The sequence below is a fragment of the Lactuca virosa genome, chromosome 4, assembly GCF_052849685.1.
Source record: "Lactuca virosa cultivar CGN04683 chromosome 4, Lactuca_virosa_CGN04683_v6, whole genome shotgun sequence".
NCBI lineage: Eukaryota > Viridiplantae > Streptophyta > Magnoliopsida > Asterales > Asteraceae > Lactuca > Lactuca virosa.
The window spans coordinates 407134982-407155596 of NC_136429.1; positions in this window are offsets into that span (position 1 = coordinate 407134982).

A 20615-nucleotide genomic window follows, 5' to 3' on the forward strand; every position below is an offset into this window, starting at 1 on the left:
GTGTTGAAGTGATATATGAAAATATTATAACAAGAGATTGATCAAGTATCATGTCTGTATGTAAGACATTATGTATCGAATCCCATATGCTTTAGATATAGGATTGATTACATATGCTATAGTATTCACTTATTCTGATTTTTCCAAATTCCTAGGGCATTAAGAGGAAAAAGGACGAGAACTTGGTGCGACTAAAGCTGTTAAGCAATTGTTAAAGAACAGTCTAAGGTTTACCTAAAGATTGGTTGCTTGTGGACAATTGGAAGTATAAATTTGGAAGGACCATAGTGACTTGTTTCAGATTGGGATAATACTTGATCAAAATTGATATTCATATGAGAATATGGAAATGTTTCCATAATGTGAGTTGATGATTAGAATCTACATGTGATTTAGAAACCTTAACACAAGGAAGGTGTTCAAGGAGTTACGTTGAATTTGAGACTTCATTACCATGAAATTGTTTTGGTAACACAGTTTGAATGGAGCATTTTGAGACATCGTTGGCTAAGTCTCAGTGACTTTGATTCCACGTCATTACAAAAGGGATATTGCATGCAAGGTTAGACTCTAACACATTTAGTGGTGACAAGAATTTGTAGTTCTTACACTTGTAATAAGGATTTGTAAATGTGATATGAGTATCATTGAAATTATGTCTAATTGATATGTTCACAAAGGAAGGACCATAGAGAGACATAATATGCATGTTTATAACATGGCATGACTGATGTTTAATTCAAGTGTTTAGTTGATTAATCGAAACATTATACAATTAATAAAGTCTAATTAATATGGTGATTAAATAATAAGTGTTTTATTTATATTCAATAGTTTTGAGACCATAGTTAATTAGGTTATTATTGTGTTTCATTTAGCATGGTTTACTTCCCGAATAATTGGATTATTCAAACATCCACAGTCGATCATACTTTTGGAAGTAAATAGTGAATTAAGACTGTCATGAATCAGACTATAGACTGTCTAAGGGGTTAGACATAGAAATGGTTTGCTGCAGTATTCATGAGTACTTTTGAAATGGGGATTTAAGTATTGGATTAAACCACAATCAAAGAATTACTTCATGGATTTTATCACGAGTAATTTTGAGACGACAATATTTATATTCTTGAAATAGAGATATATGAGTTGCAGTTTATGAGTGAGTTGTGCATTGATAATATGTAAACGCATCAGTAACTTGATGTTATAAACCTATTGTTGTGCATGATTTGATGAGTGAATAGTGCAAGCATATAAGTTGAAGTTTATCCGTTCCTTTTGCCCTGACGGTAAAAGTGATATCCGTGGGCCCCTCGATGATTTGATGATGACATCTAAAGCGCTTGGCCAAGCCTAGACGGAATTGATGTGTTCAATTAGTAGTCTGATATTGTAGAGGTCGAATTTAGTTGTGAGGTGTCGAATCTTTTTGATAGCTTCGTTAGTTTGTAATCTTATTAAAGGGCATCTTAATGTACGAAGTCTAGTGTTTTAGTCCCTTGTATTTTTTGTTCACTTTCATCTTTCCTATAAATAGGGAAGTGTACTAGAGTAGATAAGGACTTTCACTTTTGCTAATTCATGTAATATTGTGTATACTCTCTGTACTGATTGAAACCTAATTGGAGCCAAACAGATTATATTTACTTCTTGTGTTCATCAATCATACTTTACTCTGATCATATTATTCAATCTCTATTTCTTTGCAACTTCATTTGGTATTAGAGTAGGATTCATACAAAATTGATCTGTTTTTCTGAATTTTTGCAAAAGTTTTGAGTCTCGTTCTAGATTTCAATTTTCTGCTCTTTTGCATCAGAAATTCATTCTAGATCTACTGTTGTGAGTCGATTCTGCGGTCTAGTTGCTAATTCGAGTGTTCGATTGGTGATTATCAAAATTTTTATCTGTTTAATTTTGTTCAAATTCAAGGTTTTCTCAAAATTTGTCTGTACGTTAATGGCGAACATTAACACGAACACGATGACGTCTTATTCTCATCTCCTTGGTTCATTGACTAAAATTTCGATGCTGATACCCGAGTATTATGATCTGTGGCCTGATCAGATGGAAGATTACCTGAATGGAATCGATGAAGAGTTATGGAAGTGTATCACCGGTGATGTTCATCCACCTCCTACTGTTCAGAATATTGGAACTTCTTCTAATAATCAAAATGTCCAAGAGATTTCTGAAAAATTGGTGAAGAATGAGAAGAAATGCATGAAAGAACTTACTGGTGCTCTACCTCCTGCTGTTTACAACTACGTTCGTAGTTGTAAAACTGCTAAAGACATTTGGAACACTTTGAAGGAAACGTTTCAAGGGAATGAAAAGACAAAAATCAATTCAGTGAAAAATTGTCTGGTTAAATTAAAAGAATTCAAACAAAAAGATGGTGAATCTATCGAATTGTACTACGATCGTCTGAATGAGCTAACTTACAAGTGCAGTTGATATGGAATCACCAGGTCAACTATGGAGTTTAATCTGACATTTGTTATGGGACTTCGCAAGGAATGGCGAAACGCGAGCTTAATGGTGAAGACTCAACAAACTTTTTGATAACTTTTCATTGAATGATCTGTACAATCTGTTGAAAACTCATGAATCTGAAGTTAATGAAATTGCTGAAGAAGCAAAGATTAGTTTGGGACGTCCGCTAGCTTTGGTTTCGAAAGTAGTTGGAAGGGAAGAAGAGAAAGAAGCTAATGAGAAGGAAGGTTCGGATGATGAGGGGCTGATTGTAAATTCCGATTATGAGGCTGTTGCATTTTACTCTAACAACTGAGTAACTTCTTTAAGAAGCCATTCAATGCAAGGTCGAAAAATAGTGAAGTGAAAGGAAGTGTTGTTGGGAAAATTGGAGGTGATGAGAAGAAGGAAGAAAAGAAGGAGGTTAGTGATAAAGAGGAAAAGAAAGAGAAAAAGCTTAAAGGAAATGTTGGATTCAACTGTCATTATTGTAATGGGGCGAATCATATGGCATCTGATTGCATGCTTCGTAAGCATGATGAGAAGAAGAACAAAATGAAAGATGAAGCTTATTACGTGGAAAGGCTGGAAGAAGTTTGTGCAAAAGCAAAGGGTTTGTCTTTGGTGGCCAAGGCAGCAGATGAAGAAGATGGCACATACAAAATTTGGTCATCAGGCTCGGGCGATGCAGAGAAGCGAAACCCTACACACGGGGCGATGTTTGCTGTGCATGAGGAAGGAGAGGAAGAAAAGATAACCGGGAAGTGCTTTGTGACAACATCTTCGCATAAATCTCCAATGACTTCTCAGGTACGTTCTCTGTTACAATCGTTTAATATTCCTTCAAGTGCATATGATTCGATTTTATCTGAGTTTGATGCAGTCGTTACTTACGTTAATGATTTACTTATTTCTGCTAGTAATAAGGCTAAGAAATCAAATACTCAATTCTTAGAAATCCAGAAGGTGTTAGATTCGAAGAAAATAAAAATCGAATACTTAGATATGCAAATCACAAATTTCATGTTTGATAGGGATAGTCTTAATGCAGATGTTAAGCTTTTGTTAAAACAACGAAATATAAGCTTTTGTTAAAACAACGAAATATCTATTGTAACTCTACAAAAAGATTGTATGGAAAATTGACGCATTTGTATCATTCTTCGGACATTTGCAAAGAACAACATTCGAAACTTTTTCCCTTTATAGCATTCGAAAGGAAGAAAATCGATTCTATTTCCTATGATTGTGAACCAACAATTGCTGATTTTGATAAAGTTCCACACAATAGATATGCATATGGAATAGTAAAAATTGATGAAATTTTGAATGCTATTGAATTAGTTGATATTGTAAATGACACCTTGACCAAAGACGAATAAATTAAGATATTCTGGCAATATTAGTGAAATTGAAGAGAAGGAAGTTATTGATTGTTCTCAGTTTTCTATCATTAACTTCACTTCAATGGCTAAAGGGAAAGAAAAATGTAATGATTCTGAGGTTAAAATTGACAATGACCAACCTTCAACTTCGAAACTTGTTGATCATAACCATGTAACTGTCGAAAATAGTCAAACAGATAGTGATGATGATGAAGAAGTGTTAACAGAGAAAAATGCTCCAAAAGCTTCGAAAGAAAACTTCATACCTCACATAGTTGAAGATCAATTGTATGAAGAGACAAAGGAATTCGACAAAGTCATGAAAGAAAAAGGTTCTCACTGTCTTGAACCAAATTTTGTGGTTTTTTCAAACTTCAAGTGTTCGGATAATGTCGTTTTTCCAAATGAAGTTTTTGTTACAATGGGTAATGGAGAAAGTGTAAAACCCGAAATAAACAAATTGGTTGAAAAGGATAATAAAAAAGCTTCAAAGGATGGGTTCTTTTCGAATCAAAGTACCATCGAAAACAATCTGACCAAAAACTCTTACACCTTTCAACGTCAAAAACCAAGTCGAACCTGGATCGTTAAAACTGACAAATCTCAAGTTGAAAAACAAACAAATGTCAAAGTTACTGAAAAATCAAAACGAGTTTGGGTTGAAAAATCTGAAAAATCAAAAGATGTTTCAAAGAAGGATGAAGTTATCTCTCAAAATGTCAAAATCAATTCTCAAGCTTTTAAGATCAAGCTGACAAGGTTTCGAAAGAAAACAAAATTTCAAAGAGACAAGCACGAAATAATTTTTTTTTTGGCAAAACACTGAGTCACGAAAGAAAAAAAAAGTTTTGCTTAATAAATCTTTTGAAAAGAAAATGTCTAACTGTATTCAGACTTCTTTTGAAAAGAAATTAGTAAATAAGTCAAATCCCACTCAAACTTCAAAGATTTCGTCTCCCCAAAAATCTCAAAATAATTCCTTTATAAACAAGGAGCACATTTCGAAATCAACTTCAAATTCTAATGTTCAAACATCTTATCATGAGAATTATGTGCAAAATAAAATCAAAGAGTTTCCATAAGAATTCATCAAATCAAAGGTTTTCAACAAATAATTTTCAACGAAGTGATTTTCAATCAAATGAACATAAGAATTGTCATCGTGTTTCACATCCAAATCAATTCATGAACTCTCAAAAGGTTTTTCAATGAAATAATGTTGGTTATCAAAATCGTTTTCAAAATCATTATACTTCTCATGTTTCAACACGAAAATCAACATGACATTACGAGAAGTTGCAAGTTCATGAATGAAAATTCAAAACTCACATGCCTGATCCACCTCTTTTTCCAAATCCACCCTCAAAACAATCAATAAAATCTTCATTTTTTAAAGGGAAAACAAATGTGAAGAATATTAATCATTGGTTGGAAGGTAAAGGAAAGAAATTTCAATATGCGAAATTTTCTCAAGAAGTGATCAAGGAGGAGTATGAGAAATATTTGAATGCATCATCGAATGGAAGTTCATCCTCAGAAGAGTCGAATATTTCTATCAAACAATGCAAAGCTCTTCCAAATGCAACGGTTCGTGCGAAACAAATTGAGAAGAAAAAGGAAAAAGTCAATGAAAATTTGAAACCAACGAATACTTACATTTCCGTGCCTTTAACTAACGAAATAAACTTAGTTGATAGTCTCAAGTCTAAAGTTCGTAAATGGATCACAAGATCTTCGTTTCACAGTATCTTTCAAACTAATAACCAAGGACCCAAACAGCCTTGTGGAACTAAATTCTTTCATTAATTGTAGGTCATGAGAGACGATTAATATGATGACAAATGGTATATTGATAGTGGTTGCTCATGTCACATGACTGGACAAGAGGAGAATATTCGTGATTATAGGACTTTGGAGAATGCTAGAGTAATGAAGTTTGGCAACAACAACAAATGTCATGTTCGAGGATACGGAAAAGTCACAAATGGGAATTTTACAGTCAACAGAGTTTCATATGTCGAAGGTCTTCAACATAACTTGATAAGTGTTTCACAACTTGTTGTGGGCATTGACAATCAAGTGGTGTTTAACGAAGAAGGCAATGTGATTTCGAACATTGAAACAATGGAAATCTTACGCAAATCCAAATGAAAAGGAGACATGTTTACTCTTGACATCAATCCAATTGTTGGGATTCCCTCAGTTTGCTTTCTTTCAAAAGCTTCGTTTGACGTTAGCTGGCTTTGGCATAGACGATTATCTGTCATACCCCCAAACCAGACGGTGAAAACTTCCGGGGGTGGAGGACTTCATTTGTGGTATCACAACACATGTAATATAGTAATCATAGTACAAACAACCATTTTATTAAAATGTATAAATATTTACATGTGTTTCACTTTGTATACTTAAACCAAAAAGTTGTACAAAAGATAAAGACAAAACATAAAATGCTCCATCTTCAAAAGCTCGGGTGTACCTGTCTACGGGTTCCCTGAGAATACAAGTAATTTGAAAAGAGAGTATCAACATAAAGTTGAGTGAGTGCATAAGTATTTATGTTTTATAAGAATGTTTTCTGTTTCTTGAATATGTAAACTGTTTCCCAAAAATCCTATATTTTCTGTTGTATATGAAAAGTAGTTGTATATGTATAAAACTGTTCTGTTTGTAAACCAATGTTCTGTACTTGTAATCTTTATGTAAACTTGTATCTTGTAAATTGTATCTAGTAAACTGTATTTTGTAAACTGTATACTGTAAACTGAATCTTGTAAACTAGTACTTTGAAAATGTACTTAAGTTTAGTAATTATACACTAACGTATTGTTAATATCTTTTAATGAGTTATTATAACCATACTAACTAGATGGCCTGACCCAACGCTATGTTTGCGCTGAAAGTTGATGATAACAATTGTCACTCACAGGCGTGTATGCCTGACTGTAGCTAGCAGTCCGAGTGCGGGGTTGTTAATCCCAATATAGATCTATACACACATTGTTTCGATTCCCTGCTGGAGACTCTGGTTATAATATCAGGACTTTACTGTATCGTTTAAAATGAATTAAACTAACTGTACTCTTTGACTCATAAAAGCATAAAACATTACATGTATAACAGTTATGAAATCCCAATCATTCTGAAATGAATGATTGATAGTATATCCTTGAATTAGTATTCTTAACATGTATTTGAATGAATGAATACACTTGAATAGTTTTAAATTAAACCTTTGTTTTTGTAAAACAATGTACTCTAGTATACTAGTATCGTGAATTAATGTTCTGTATTTCGTAAATTATACCTATTATAATTTATATGTACTTTCTGATTTGATAACGAGTATTCATGTATGGGATCCTTTGCTCAACATGTACAAAGGGTAATTGAATCTAATTGAATAAACTTTTATACTTGTATACATATACAAATATATATAACTAAAATTTAAATGACACTTGGACAAACAACTGATACTTGTGATCCCACATCCAAACAAGGAAAAGGAACCAAAGTGGGTTGTCAGTTCTAAGTCTTTTAAACCTTATTTATATAAATATATGTATACTAGTATGATTTTTGGGGAAAAATATAAGTTTATAAAACATTTAAAAGAAGTTTCATATTTGGAAATCCATTTTGGTGACTTGATGTCTTTTTGAGATAACCACTTAAAACCACTTGATTTGATAAGATGTTTGAAGCCATTTGTTTTGATAACTGTATTCCATTTGAAATCATTTGTTATAACACAATATCTTTGGGGTGAACTCACCTGGTGTAAGTTACTCAAATGTAAGATGGGTGTAGGATGATAAGTGTCAAGTGAAGAATTGACCACACACGGATCCTATTGAACATATAATGACACATATATGTTTATAATTAGTGAATAAACAACTATTCATGAAAGGTAACACCCTATTAGACTAGGAAACTCTAGGTTTTAAGTACTACAATGACATGTGATTGCATACTAAGGGTGTATAGCCATTCTAATGAGTTTATGGCCAACATGGTAAGTCTTATATGAGTTTACGGCCTAGGGTTTACGGCCCTATGAGTTTACGGCTCTATGAGTTTACGGCCGTAAACTCATAGTATCTTGTACCAATTTGGGTTTTAAAGTCCTAGGTTCTTCCTTGAGGTGTTCTAGACTTAGTTCCAAGGCTTAGTAAGAGGTTTAGGGTTCATTTACACCCTTAATTAGGGTTTACGGCCCAAGGAGATTGCCTTGGCCGTAAACACCTTTTGATCTTGATTTCTTTCTGTTTTCAAGTAATATAATCAGTAAGTATTACACAAAGGAAGGTACTCAAGGGTTTAGAAGCCTTTAGGAGTGTTTAAGGTCAACATATGCTTCATTATATGGGTTTATGGCCAAGGGAGATTGCCTTGGCCGTAAAATCCCTTTGTTCTTGGCAATTGGATGATTCCTAAGTGTTCTTCAAGTATTTCGTGTATATAGCAAGCTTAGGAGAGAGTACTTACAATATAGAAGCTTGATAGGGTGATTAAAGTCCAAAAACACTAGTGTGTGTTCTTGGTGTTTTTGGTGAAATGAAGAACACTTTAAAATCTAGCAAAATGGAGTGATTTCATGGATAAAATCATGTATAATCACTAGATAAGGAGATGTAACAACAATTCAAGTGAAAGAATTCTTACATTTTTGGAAGATCAAAGTGAAGATCTTATGATACTTGAGAGAGAATCTTGGGTGTTCTTGACTAGAAATGGAAGAAAGGAATGAATAATGGTGTAAACTTATACTTAAAGCATGAGTTCACTGCCTATACATGAGTTTACGGCCCAACCATGTGTTGGCCGTAAACTCCTCTTAATGAGTTAAGAGTTTGATTAAGGCACAATAGACTCAAGTAGATACTTCCTAATACCCGATTCTTGAATACACTAGGCTTAGAGCACCCAAACAGACTCTAAACAATGCTAAAAGATAGCAGAAACAAGTTTGTCTTTGATTAAATTGACTGGAAGTACAAGATAGAAATTTCGGATTGTCACATTATCACACTTGAATTTTTGAAATTTAAATAAATTGGTGGTACAAGATCTGGTAAGAGGTTTACCTGTGTTAAAATTTGATAATGATACTGTTGGATTTAGTGTCTGAGCCCATAACTATAATTGGTATGTACTTGACCCGAGAGTAGCATGGTCCATTTGGGTTGCATGGCACCGGAACAATTTGTAAGGATGGACTTTTGAGAAGAGGATATTTATGATTTATTAATATATTATAAGTTCTAATATACTAATATGAAATCATATTATTTAATTAGTATTGATCAAGAATTGATTTGGAATTAATTTTGTGATCAAAATAGAGTAATTAAATATATGGGGATTGATTGTGTAAATCATTGATTCTTATAATGTGCGCCAATGATCCATGATTCTTTAGGTTGGGCTAAACCAATGTGACAACACATGGATGGTCCATGGAGGTTTAAACCCATGGAGCCTAAGGAATATGGAAGGTCATGCACATTAGGGTTTACATGGTGTAACCCTAGTTTTGCCACACTATATAAGAAGCCCCTTGGCTCCTACAAATCGGCACCTAAGTAGTCTTTGGAAGAGCTATAGCCGAATTTTGAGTGCAAGATATTCTCTCTCAAGTCCTGCATTGTTGGTGGTGTTGTGTGAAGCATTTGAGGCATCACATTTAGGGTGCTAGGCTCTTAAAGGTCCAAGGAATCAAGCTACAAGAAAAGGTAAGTTATCTAACTAGTTTTTTGTTATACAAGTACCCATGTGTTGTATGCTAGTTAGGGTAATGCTTTGGAAAATTAAATTGCATGTATAATTAGAGAAAACCTAGATCCAAAGAATTTAGGGTTGTGTGTGCACCTTAAGGTTATTAGGATGCTCAAAACCATTCAGTGGTATCAGAGCCTAGGATTGTTTTCTGTTATACTTGATGTTTTATTGGTTTTTAAATTTGGAAAAATCGAATTTCTGCATTCTGTCCAGTGAACTCGCCAAGTCCACTGGGTGACTCGCCGAGTCCCTTTAGAAAATGACCAACTCGATGAGTCCAGTTCATGTACTCGCCGAGCTGGTGGTCCATAGTGCAGATTTTCGAGTTTTGGCCTGAAATTGGATTAGGATCATTACCCCAAACTGTTTTTTAAACCATGCAATCTATTTTTTCATAAGGTAATGATCATGCTTGTCCAATTAAAAGGTAATTGTGATAATTTCAAGATTTGTATTAGTTTATATGATTAGGCTAATTTTTTGAAGATTGATGATATGAATTACCTTATGCTTATGAGTTTATTTAGATCATGCATGTTTTATTTGATTATTGTGATAATTAAATTAATGGTCTAAATGGTTTTAATGGACTCCATAACTTGTCCTCAAGTTATGGAAAACCAAAAGTCTTTTCTTTAAAAGTCATTAAACTCATAAGTTAAGAAAATGAAAAGTTTTGAATATTGTCAAAACTTGTCCTCAAGTTTTGGAGTTTGCAAAGTCACTCTTATGAACACTTTAATTCCAAACCCTAGAATTTTAAAACTTTAAAATTCAACCCTTATACCATTATAATATTATAAGTTTAATAATATATATATATATATATATATATATATATATATATATATATATATATATATATATATATATATATATATGTATGTATAAGACAAGTTAGTCTTACCGTTAGTAGGCCTCATTAACGAAGCCAGTCTATAAGGGTGGTATAAGGTTACTGCCTATAAAATGGCAATTTAATGGGTGTCCACCCTCACCCACCGCTTCCTTGACTGGTGGAGGGTCATTAGCCGAACGGGTAGGATAGGACATTAATTCTCGTTAAAAAGTATAATAAAAATTATAAAGTTACTAAATCTTTTATTAAATTCCCAATCTTAGTTACTTTAGGAAAATATGAAATTGATGCTAATCCATGAAATTGAAATTTGCACCTTGCCAAGTCGTTAATGGAGCGTGTGTGGTTAACCGACACATTAAATTGGACTAGCAAGGGTGGCAAAGGGCAGCTTGATGTTTGCCATAGATCGGTGGAGCGTGTGTGGTTAACCGGCACATCGATTAGGTGATAAATGACATCGAGTGTACCAAGTTAATTTTCATGGTTATTAACACCTTTTTTATGATCCTTGGTATCCCAGTTACAAACCTGAAGGGCATAATCGAGATTTAAACATGCCATTGAATAGTTCAATGAATCTTAAAGGAATCTAGGAATTTCAATCCAATTAAAACTTAATAATCTATTTCATTATTCATGGTGGAAATTGGTAAATCGTCATTTACATACCTTCAAATATTTTTCAAGTTGGATTACGACATCCCTCTTCCAATTTGTAAAATATCGTGTTGGGTCCTAGCCTTAATATTTCATTTGGGTGTTATATTAAGGACTTTTATCTAATCTAAACTTTGTCTTTCCTTCTTTTCAAATGTCTTCCAACACTGCTTCTGGCTCAAACCCTGCTAGCTCCTTCTCTCTCATGGACTTGTGTGGGAGAGTCATCTTTGATGGTTCCAACTTTAATGATTGTATTAGGAACATCAGGATGGTCACTCGCTATGAGGACAAGGAATATGTCCTTGATAAGGAGCTTAAGGAAATTGATGAGTCTTCTGCTACTCATGAGGAGATCGCTGAGTTTAGGACTCATGAGAAGGATGCCACCAAGGTGTCTTGTATCATGTTGGCCACCATGATAGCCGAACTCCAAAAGTCCTATGAGGACTTCTACCCTTTTGAGATGCATCAGGACCTGATGGAAAGATACCATCAAAGTGCTCGTCAAGAGAGGTATGAAATCATCTCTTCCATGATAAAAATTAAGATGAAGGATGGTGAACCCATCACAACCCACTTGCAGAAAAATGCAAAGGTTTGTGGACCGTCTGCTAAAATTGAATGTGAAATTTGATGAGGAGCTGGCTATGCATATCATTATACACTCCTTACCTCCATGTTATGATCAGTTCCGCATGACCTATCATATGAACAAGTTGGAGGTCACACTTAGCAAACTTCAAGGGCTTTTGAGGACTGCTAAAAGTAGTCTCAAAGGTAAATCGGTTGTTACTACTCCTACCGCCGCCCCTGTTCTGACAATTGGATAAGGGAAGGGGAAGAAGAGGAAGGCTCCCTCCAAGAGCCACATTGGAAATCCTCTTGATGGATCCTCTTCAAGTGGGACCAAGGCTGGTTCTACTGCTCCCTCTACCATTCCTAAGGAAGCAGAGTGTTTCTATTCTCATGAGAAAGGGCACTGTAAGCGAAGCTGCCCCAAATGCTTGCACGATGTTAAAGATGGGAAGGTTAAGGCCACCCACGAAGGTATTTATACTATTCTGTCTAATAACTCATCACATTCTTGTTCTTGGGTCCTTGATACATGTTGTGGATTTCACATTTGTTCTGATGTGTAGGGGAATAGGAAGGTTTCACCTGTCACCAAGATCGGATTTTACTCTTTATTGCTTAGTAGTGGGTTAGAGTTAGATTTGAATAATTGGTTCTACTCATCTGAAATGGCGAGAAATATTATTTCCTTTCATGGTTTGTACAAACAAGGTTTTAAATTTTCATTTGATAATGAAATTGGTGCTATTAATGCTTATTATAATGGTGTTTTTTATTTTAAAGCATTACCTTGTAATGGTGTATATGAAACTATGATGGTTGTAGACAACTTAGGAAATAATGTGTTGCACATAGATTCTTCCAATGAATTGGATAAGGCATGCTTGTGGCATTGTCGTCTTGGACATGTCAGCAAGAAGCGCATAGTCCAACTCCAAAAGGCTGGAGTTTTGGAGTCATACGACTTAAGGTCGAATGACACTTGAGAATCTTGCTTACTTGGAAATATGACCAAGTAACCCTTTACTGGTACTTGTGAAAGGGGTGAAGGTTTGTTGGATCTCATACGCACCGATGTGTGTGGGCCCTTCAGAACCGCCACAAGGGATGCTAACCACTTCTTTGTGACTTTTGTTGATGATTATAGTGGATATGGCTATGTCTGCTTAATCAAACATAAGTCAGAAACCTTTAAGAAGTTCAAATAGTTTAAACAAGAAGTGGAGAATCAACTGGGCAGGAAGATAAAGATGCTCTGATCCGATCGGGGTGGTGAGTATCTTAGTATCGAGTTCCTTGACTATCTTAAGGAATGTGGAATTGTTTCACAGTTGACCCCACCTAGGACACCACAGCTTAATGGTGTGGCTGAGAGGCACAATCGAACCTTGTTGGACATGGTTCATTCCATGATGAGTCGAGCTTCGTTACCTATCTCATTCTGGGGGTATGCCTTAGAGACTGCCGCCCATATACTTAATCTATTCCCAACTAAAAAGGTTGCCAAATCACCTCACAAGATGTGGACAGGGAAGATTCCCTCGTTAGCACACATCAAGGTTTGGGGTTGCGAGGCGTTCGTGAGACGCGAGAGTCACGACAAGCTCGAAACTCGAAGTGAGCGGTGTATTTTCATCGGCTATCCACAGAAATCCTTTGGTTATCTCTTCTACAGACCGAGTGACAATGTTATCTTCGTTGCAAGGAGAGGAGTCTTTCACGAGAGAGAGCTCATAGGCCAAGGAAATAGTGGGAGGCAAATTGACCTTGAAGAACTTCAAGAGTCAAACGGTGAAGGAACCTCAAACACTAGCGATCAACTTGAGGAGGAAACTCCTGTTGAGCCGATTGACGAGTCTATACCTCTGAGACGTTCCAGTAGAGTTAGAGTTCCACCTGAGTTTTATGCTTTCCATATTACTGCAGAAGGTGTTACATTTATCAATGACAACACACTGGTAAATTTGGATGAACCTAACAACTACAAGGAAGCCATGGCAGACCCCGAGTCTGCGAAATGGAAAGAGGCGATGGACAGCGAGATTCAGTCCATGTATGACAATAAAGTTTGGAACTTAGTTGAGAATGTACCGGGTCGTAAGACAGTCGGGTGCAAATAGATCTTTAAGAAGAAGACTGACATGGATGGGAAGGTACACACTTATAAGGCGCGACTGGTTGCGAAGGGCTTTACTCAATCTCCGGAGTTGATTATGATGAGACCTTCTCACCAGTAGCGAAGACTAAGTATATTAGGCTTATGCTAGCCAAAGCTGCATTTCATGATTATGAAATATGGCAAATGGATGTCAAAACCGCTTTCCTTAATGGAAAGTTGGCTGAGGATGTTTACATGAGTCAGCCAGAGGGTTTTGTCGATGCAAAGTACCCTTATAGAGTGTGTAAGCTTGAGAAATCCATTTATGGATTTAAACGAGCATCTCGCAGATAGAATCTTTGTTTCGATGAGAAAGTCAAGGAGTTTGGATTTTCAAGAAGCTAGGATGAGTCCTGTGTATATGTTAAAGCTAGTGGGAGCATAGCTAGCTTTTTGGTATTGTATGTGGATGACATACTTCTCGTAGGAAATGGCATCCCAACCTTGCAGGAGGTTAAGTCCTGGCTTGGGAAGTGTATCGCTATGAAGGACCTCGGAGAAGCTGCCTATATTCTTGGGATAAGGATATTGAGAGACAGGAGTAAGAGACTAATTGGACTTAGTCAAAGTACCTACTGGAAAAAGTGTTGAAAAGATTCAGCATGATGGATTCCAAGAAAGGTGACTTACCGATGCAGAGCAATGCCAAACTGAGTAAAACTCAGAGTCTGAGTACAGAGGATGAGATAGCTGAGATGATTCGAATACCATATGCTTCTGTAGTTGGCTCGATCATGTATGCTATGACTTGTACTCGCCCTGATGTGGCCTTTGCTTTGAGCATGGTCAGCAGATATCAAGGGAATCCGGGCAAGGCTCACTTGACTACAGTAAAGAACATTCTCAGGTACCTACGGAGGACTAGGGACTGGGTCCTTACCCTCGGTGGGAGTGATGACTTGAGAGTGGTGGGGTATATCGACGCCAGTTTTTTAGACCGATAGATATAATTTCTGCTCTCAGTCGGGTTGGGTCTTTACCCTGAATGGAGGAGCAATAACTTGGAAAAGTTTCAAGCAGGAGACAGTAGCTGATTCAGTTTGCGAATCAGAGTACATAGCAGCAACCGAGGCGGCGAAGGAGGCAATATGGCTGAAGAACTTCATCGGAGACCTTGGAGTTGTACCAGCTATAAAGGAGCCTAAGGAGATTTTCTGTGTCATTGAGAGTGCAGTTGCCTTAGCCAAGGAACCAAAGGATCATGGCAGATCCAGGCACATCGACAAAAAATACCACTTCATAAGACATCAAATAGAAGAAGGACTCCTCATGGCAAAGAGGGTATCGTCTAAGGAGAACCCAACAGATCCTTCACGAAGGGACTGCGTAGGGTTAAGCATCTACAACATGCGAGGCACATCGGGCTGAAGGACGATATTAGTTTTAATGATTAGATAGCTATTTTGAAACTTCTAATAGTTGAAATGTAATTTACATTTGATGATAAATAAAAGGTGTTTTTTATTTATAATTAATGTTACTATCTTATGTCAATCATTTACTATTGTTTCACTTTGCATGTATTGACTTCCAAAATAATTATATTATTCAAACCATCCATAGTTGATCATACGTTGGAAGTAGGTATTGAGGCAAGACTATCATGAATTTGTCTTGTAGATTGTCTGAATTGTATTAGACACAACAAAGTTTGCTACAACATTCATGAGTGCTCATAAGGTCTGAGTATTGGATCAAACCCACGCTCACTTATATAACTCCGTGGGATTTATCTCGAGTGATCGTGAGACGATAATATCATATAAGACTTCAAACCAATAGATATGAGTTGTTGACTATGAGTTGGTTGTACATTGATAGTACGAAACCGCTTTAGTAACTTGATGCTATAAAATGTGTTGTTGTGTACAATTTTACGAGTAGTTAGTACAAGCATATGAGTCGAAGTTTATCTGTTGCTTTTAATCCTTGGAGGAATAAAAGCGATATATTGGGTCCCTCGATGATTTTGTTTTGACTTATGTGTCGGACCCGGTCAGAACTAAATTGATGTGTTCGATTAAGTTCTATGCCAAACAAATTGGAAATCGGGAAACAAACTGCTGGAAAATAAGTATGACGTTGTTCCATGTATTTGTCCGGCTGATATCTTGAGAACAGAGGATTATATGATCACTTATCTAAAATGGTGCGTCACAGTTCGACAGAGGCTTTTAAGAGCTACGATTTCTAGTCGGTGTTTTAAGTCGTACTTGCAGTTATAGTTATTAGACTTATCTAAGTAGGAGACTGTTGGATTTAGTGTCTAAGCCCATAACTATAACTGGTATATACTTGACCCGAGAGTAGCATGGTCCATTTGGGTTGCATGGCACAAGAACAATTTATAAGGATGGACTTTTGAGAAGAGGATATTTATGATTTATTAATATATTATAAGTTCTAATATATTAATATGAAATCATGTTATTTAATTAGTATTAATCAAGAATTGATTTGGAATTAATTTTGTTATCAAAAGATACTAATTAAATATATGGGGACTGATTGTATAAATCATTGATTCTTATAATGTGGGCCAATGATCCATGATTCTTTAGGTTGGGCTAAACCAATGTGACAACCCATGGATGATCCGTGGAGGTTTAAACCCATGGAGCCTAAGGAATATGGAAGGTCATGCACATTAGGGTTTACATGGTGTAACCCTAGTTTTGCCACACTATATAAGAAACCCCTTGGCTCCTAAAATCGACACCTAAATAGTCTTTGGATAAGATATAGCCGAATTTTGAGTGCAAGATATTCTCTCTCAGGTCCTCCATTGTTGGTGGTGTTGTGTGAAGCATTTGAGGCATCACATTTGGAGTGCTAGGCTCTTAAAGGTCCAAGGAATCAAGCTACAAGAAAATGTATGTTATCTAACTAGTTTTTTGTTTATACAAGTACCCATGTTTTGTATACTAGTTAGGGTAATGCTTTGGAAAATCAAATTGCATGTATAATTAGAGAAAATATAGATCCGAAGCATTTAGGGTTGTATGTGCACCTTAAGGTTATTAGGATGCTCAAAACCCTTCAGATACTTTGTGTGCAGCTTGCGAACAAGGAAAGCAGCACATACAAGGTCATCCTATTGTGATTGATTCGAAGATTGTTGAGCCTTTGGAATTACTTCACATTGATCTATGTTGATCCTCAACTGTTGACACACTCAACAAAAAGAGATACATGTTGGTCATTGTTGATGATTTTTCAAGATTCATATGGATATATTTTCTAAGACTCAAGTCCGAAACAACTCAAACATTGATCGACTTCATCAAGCACATTGAATTACGTTTGTAGAAAAAGGTTCGAAAGATCAAGAGTGACAATGGCTATGAATTCAAGAATAATGTTCTTGATTCGTTCTTAATAGACAATGGAATTTCGCATAATTTCTCTGCACCTTACACTCCTCAACAGAATGGTGTTGTAGAAAGACGAAATTGTTCACTTTGTGACTCTGCAAGAACGATGCTCACATATACGAATCTTCCTCAATATCTATGGGCTGAAGCAGTGTCTACTGCATGTTTTACTCAAAATAGATCGTTTATTCATCGTCGTTTTAACATCACTCCTTATAAAATTATCAACAAACGTAAACCAAATGTTAATTTTTTTTCATGTTTTTGGATGCAGGTGCTTTATCATGAATCTCAAGGATAATCTTTCGAAGTTTTAGCCAAAAGCTGACGAAGGGATATTTTTGGGATATTCGCACAATTCGGTTGCTTATAGGGTGTTAAACAAACGAACCAGAAAAAATAGAAGAAACATTTAATCTCACTTTTTATGATGATTATGTTAAACAAGTTGATAAAATCATTGAACGACAACCAATAATGAATGAATCAAATAATGATTCTCAATCTTTGAATTCGTTAGATTTTGATTATGATTGATTTTTGGTGTTCCAGATCGTGCCATTGATGCCAAAGTTACTGCTGATGATAATTGTGTGCCAGAAGCATCGAAACATTCAGATGATTCCAGTCTTACACAGGATAACAATGATTTGTTATCATCAACGAATTCTTTCACAAATAACAAAAGTCTGCCAAATATGACGAATGATCAAGTTGAGGGGGAGCATACTTTCGAGGGGGATAGAGAAAGAATGAAAGTTGATGTTGAGGGGGAGCATCAAAATATTAATCCAATTGTTGAGGGGGAGCAAGTTGGAAATAATACAAATGTTTCGAATGATCAAAATGATGTTTTTCATGATATTAATGATAATTTTTCGAATGCAGGTGAAGGATCGGAAACTGAAGAAATGTTCGAAGATGCATCATTGGACTTTGATCCTGCATATCCTCCAATGGATAAATGGATTAAAAGCCATCCTAAAGAACATGTTTTAGGTGATCCACATGAAGGAGTGCTTACAAGAGCTCATGTACGTGCAAAGAATGAGGTACTTAATGTAAATCAAGAATTTTGCATGTTCAATGTTTTTATTTCGAAGATTGAACCTAAATCAGTCAATGATGCTATGGAACATCCTGATTGGGTTGTTTCTGTGCAATCTGAACTTGCTGAATTTGAAAGAAACAAGGTGTGGAGATTAATTCCCACACCAAATAATGTTTCGATTGTGGGCTTAAAATGGATCTTTAAAAATAAATCTGATAAAGATGGTAATGTTGTATAAAATAAAGCTAGGCTTGTAGTTAAAGGTTATTCACAACAAGAAGGTATAGACTATGAGGAAACCTTCGCCCCTGTCGCAAGACTCGAGGCTCTTCGAATATTTTTAGCCTATGCAGCGCACAAGGAATTTGATGTATATCAGATGGATGTAAAATGTACGTTTCTCAATGGTGAACTTGAAGAGACTATGTATGTTGAACAACTCCCAGGTTTTATTGACAAAGAACATCCTGATTATTTTTATATCTTAGATAAAGCAGTATATGGGTTAAAACAAGCACCAAGAGCCTGATATGCAAGTCTTACCAATTTCTTAAAACAATCGAAATTAAACAAGGATCAGTTAATCCCAATCTCTTTCGAAAGAAAGTTGGGAATCATCTTATGCTTGTTCAAATTTATGTTGATGATATTATTTTTGGCTCAACTGACCCTACTTTGTCAAGAGATTTTGAAAATTTGATGAAAAGTCAATTTGAAATGAGCATGATGGGAAAAATCAACAACATTCTGGGGTTAAATATTCGTCAAAGCAGAGAAGGAATATTCATCAATCAAGAGAAGTATACATGAAATCTGCTTGAAAAGTTCAGCATGACGAAGAACACAAAGCTTAGAGTACCAATGAGAATTCGAACGAAACTGACTCCTTCGTTAGATAAACCAACTGTTGATCTTATATTGTACCGAAGCATGATTGGTTCATTACTTTATCTCACAGCAAGTCGACCTGATGTCATGTTTTCTATCTACAATTATGCCAGGTACCAATCAAATCTCAGGGAACCACATCTCACTGCAGTCAAAAATATTTTTCGTTATCTCGTAAGAACAACTTCGTTAGGATTACGGTATGCTTCAAAAATATGGTTCTTTATTCAAGCATTTTCAGATGCTGATTTGGGAGGTTGTAATCTTGATCGCAAAAGTAGAAGTGGCGGATGTCAACTGTTAGATGGAAAAATGGTGAGCTGGCAATCGAAAAAGCAAACTTGTGTTTCGATTTCAACAGCAGAAGCAGAGTATGTTGCTGCTGCAACTTGTACATCACAAATCATATGGATATAAAGTCAATTACGAGACTATGCAATCAACATGAAGAAAATTCCATTGTATTGTGATTCTCAATGTTCAATACGCATTTGCCATAATCCTGTACAACATTCGAAGACTAAACACATATCTCTTCGTTATCATTTTATAAAGGATCGTGTTTAAGTGGGAAACATAGAAGTACATTTTGTAAAGACAACTGAGTGTAAGGGTCAAAAATGTTGTAACTAGTCGAAGTATATTTTGCACTCTTCGAATGTTTTGTAATCTATTTTACTAAGGCACTTTTATTTGAAGCTTAAGTGTCTATGACTTAGTATATTTTTTGTACGCTTTCTGAATCCTATAAATAGGGATATTTACTAGAGTTAGATAAGAGTTTTTACAGACCTGTCTTTGTACTCTGTAAACATTCGAAAGCGTAATAGAGCTGAAACAAGATCATATTTACATCCATTGTTCAATCTCGCATTCTTACTTCAATTTTAACTCTGATTCATTTTATACTCGATTCATTGGTTCATCACTGAGCAGCTTGCCGATATCTTTACAAAACCTTTAGAAGAGAAATCTTGCATAAGGATCATGCATGGCTTAGGAATGTTGGATGAAAATTTAGTTCTTGAACTACCTTGGTTAGAATGACAAGTCAAAAGTATTGAAAAGATGTCGATTCAACGGTTACTGTTTATGATTCAACGGTTACTGGTCACAGTCGACGCTTCGACATCCTTCGTTTTCGTAAATTGTGCTCATTGGTTTGACAAAAATCTTCGTTAGTTTAGTCATTTCTTAAATTTTCGTTAGTTTTGTCTTTCAATTCCAACATCACAAATACCAGAAATATTTTTCGTTACTTTTGTATTTTCTTATCAAATCAAAAACACCAAATATATTTTCAATTGTGTCTTTTGGTATTAAAAATTCAAAAATACCAAAAAGATTTTTCGTTATTTTTGTTATTTTCATTCAAAAACTCAAAAATCCAAAAATATTT